Source organism: Ceratosolen solmsi, unplaced genomic scaffold, assembly GCF_000503995.2.
Source record: "Ceratosolen solmsi marchali unplaced genomic scaffold, CerSol_1.0 scaffold29, whole genome shotgun sequence".
In the NCBI taxonomy this organism is placed as follows: Eukaryota; Metazoa; Arthropoda; class Insecta; order Hymenoptera; family Agaonidae; genus Ceratosolen; species Ceratosolen solmsi.
Genome location: NW_011948417.1, coordinates 11,812,391 through 11,815,644, shown reverse-complemented (window position 1 = coordinate 11,815,644; position 3,254 = coordinate 11,812,391). Strand labels below are relative to the sequence as shown.

The 3,254-nt window shown below is 19.1% G+C and overlaps 2 non-coding genes across 2 annotated transcripts; one reads left to right on the top strand and one right to left on the bottom strand.

Moving 5' to 3' along the window:
* The first annotated feature begins 377 nt into the window (after positions 1–377).
* TRNAT-AGU (transfer RNA threonine (anticodon AGU)) lies at positions 378–451 on the top strand. Its single transcript has one exon. It is a non-coding gene; the product is annotated as a tRNA-Thr (tRNA).
* Positions 452–2,741: 2,290 nt separating this feature from the next.
* On the bottom strand, positions 2,742–2,813 carry TRNAC-GCA (transfer RNA cysteine (anticodon GCA)). Its single transcript has one exon. It is a non-coding gene; the product is annotated as a tRNA-Cys (tRNA).
* Positions 2,814–3,254: the final 441 nt, after the last annotated feature.

Sequence of the window (3,254 nt, the reverse complement as noted above, 5' to 3'; positions counted from 1 at the left end):
AATATATGAACAAGATAATAAATTTTCAATTATTCTTTAAAATTTAAACATTAAGCTATTAGATCAATTAAATTTAAAATTAATTAATTATAATAAATATATAATGTATTAATAATATTCTGTATTAAATAATATAATAGAAGAAAGGTGTATAAATTAAAAAAAAAGTACACTACTTTATCATTATTAGTGAATATAAACTATCCCATGCAAGCTTTTACATATATATATATTAAAATAATTATTTAATCTTTATAATTTCATCTGCTAATAAAATGATTATTATTAATAGACATATTACATATACTTATACTTTCATTTTTTAAATTTGTTAATATTTGAGTTTAAGTTTTATTAATTATAAAAATCTTACAAGTGGCGCCGTGGCTTAGTTGGTTAAAGCGCCTGTCTAGTAAACAGGAGATCGAGGGTTCGAATCCCTCCGGGGCCTTTTTATTTCATTTTGAATTATTAAAGTTATTCAAATATTTTTTGTAAAATACATAAAATATATTCGATATAAATATAATCATTTCAAAAGAAGTATTTTAAATTTTATTTCTATGTTATAAATATAAAAATTTTTTTTATTAACATTTGAATGATTCTATTGATTATAAATTAAAAAATGTTATTGTTAGAATACATAAAATTATTAAAAGAAAGGTCAATTTTAAGCAAGATCATATAGTTTGTAAATTTCATATTCTTCTATAAATGTGTTTTTTCAGTTAAAGATGAAAAAATATAAATTATAAAGATATTTAATTATCTATATTTAATAGTTTTAACATTATAACGCGCATAGTATCAAATATACAAATACTAAAATTTCTAAAACAATTAATTTTAATATTAATTTTGTAATTCTCATGAACAATAAAAATGAATAAAATATTGTATTACATACATAATTTTTATTATATCAAGATATGAAATATTTATACAATTGTAATCCACGATTTTGTATAATATAATATGAATTGTTATATTATTATTTTGATATTGCCAACCACTTAAAATTTTATGTAAATTTTTCTGTAATTATAATCAGATTTCTTTATATAGTCAATTTTAAAATGATATATTAATATGATGATACCTATAATGTGTAAAAACAAACACGAATTAAACATGTATTTATAGAAATATTGAATATTCAAGATGCCATATATGCATATATATGATTTGCTTTATTATGAAAACGGATGTACTCATAACAATATAAATATACCAATTACCTAGAGTGGCCGATCGTACATGAAATTTAATTGCTTTATCCCCGTAAATTCCAAGTTATTCTTGTATATAGAAGGCCCTTATATTTTCATGGCCTACTTTTAAGTATTTCAATCACTTTTCCATCCTCCCTTTTCTTTGAATATTTACTCGCTTGCGTCGATTCTTCTGTTTAGGATTATACATGATTCCTATGCAACAGTAAAACTGAGATAAATTGATAGCTTAACTAATCTAAAGAATGTGTAAGGATTAATTAAATAAATAGGAAAGATATAATAGCTTTAATATCTTTCACCATAAAATTATAAAAATTAATTCTAATGATGTAACAAATAAACTTATTAAAGTGCAATAAATCTTATGGATTTAATAATAGATTGTATGCTAAACTCATGAGTAGAAATTATTGGTTTGAATTTTGTTCATGTAATTGACAATAATTACATCAACTCAGTGTCATCTTATCTGTCACGAGTATTTAATAGTTACTGATTTATAATTGTATATATATATGAGAATATCTATGTTTTATTATTATATTATTTTTATTATTTTTAAAGTAGCTTTTTTCATATACCTAATTTTATATAGAAACATGTAATTTTTATAGATCAATAGCACTTTCAAAATGTAGTTAGTGTAATTTTTGTTAGAATAATCAATTTTCTATAAGTGAAGTTTATATATAAAATATAAGTATATTTTATATATAAGTAAATTTTTTATAATATATAAAAATAATTTTATTTAATAAAATATTTTAATAGAAAAATTTTAATGTATTAGTTATAGGTTAAAAAAGATTTGCAAATTATATACTATGTTTAACTTCACAACAAATTAATGTACTGAACTTTACGGCAGTTAAGTGAAGTATAACAAATATATTAAATGTTTATTAGATTAAAGGTTCGCATATTTACTATACATATATTTTGCTTGAATCTTCTTATGTAAAAATAAATCTTAGTTTTGTAAAATTTTCATGTATAATTTATTACAATTCTTCTAGACTATAACTCATCTGTTTCAATCAACTATGTTAAGTTTCATTTTATTTTAGTTCTAATAATTAAAATTTCTCAAATATTTTTAATTATAAATTATTTACACATATTTCTAAATTGGTTAGTTATTATTAAATGACTAAAAAATGTAATACCTATATTATTGAAAATTTTATGAATTAAATTGTTAAACAATATTATTACATTTTTTTATTTGATGCAGGTAATTCATTATTACATTAATAAGAATTTTAATTAATTTTGGTCTATAATTATGTTGCTTAACCTCAAAGTTTATAATTAATATTATGTTTTGTTGATTAATTACTTAATTTTTTTACTTTAATTTCATACTTTTTTTATAAGTTATCACAAAGTTGAAAAATAAAAAAGTACTGAAAATAATGATTTTAATTAAAAATTAAATTTTATATCTCTAAGAATAAATATTTAATTAAATATAAAAATTTTTTCAAATTATAAAATAAAACAAGGGGGCACCCGGGTTTGAACCGGGGACCTCTCGATCTGCAGTCGAATGCTCTACCACTGAGCTATACCCCCAATTACAGAAAATTACTAATGATATAATATATATTGAAGTTATGATAAAATTATTAATATTTAAATATTAATTAAAATAATTTATTCATTTATAATTTCAATAATTTATACATCATAGGCAAAATTTATTAATAATAATTATCATAATAAAAGTATATTAAAAATTATTATGTAAATAGCAATATAGAAATAATACCATGATAATTTATTAATTATTTTTGGAAATATAGCTTAACTTTTAATAATAAAAGTATAAAATAAAATATTATGAAACTAAAATATTAGCAACGGTTTACTAGTTGCACTTTTACTAAAAATGATTAAAATTATTTTATTACTATCATTTATTTCATATTTCTAATATTACACATTGTAAAAACTTTCTTTAAAAAATTTCAATTAAAAAAACAAAATTATGTATCATATAGGTTTTAACAAAGG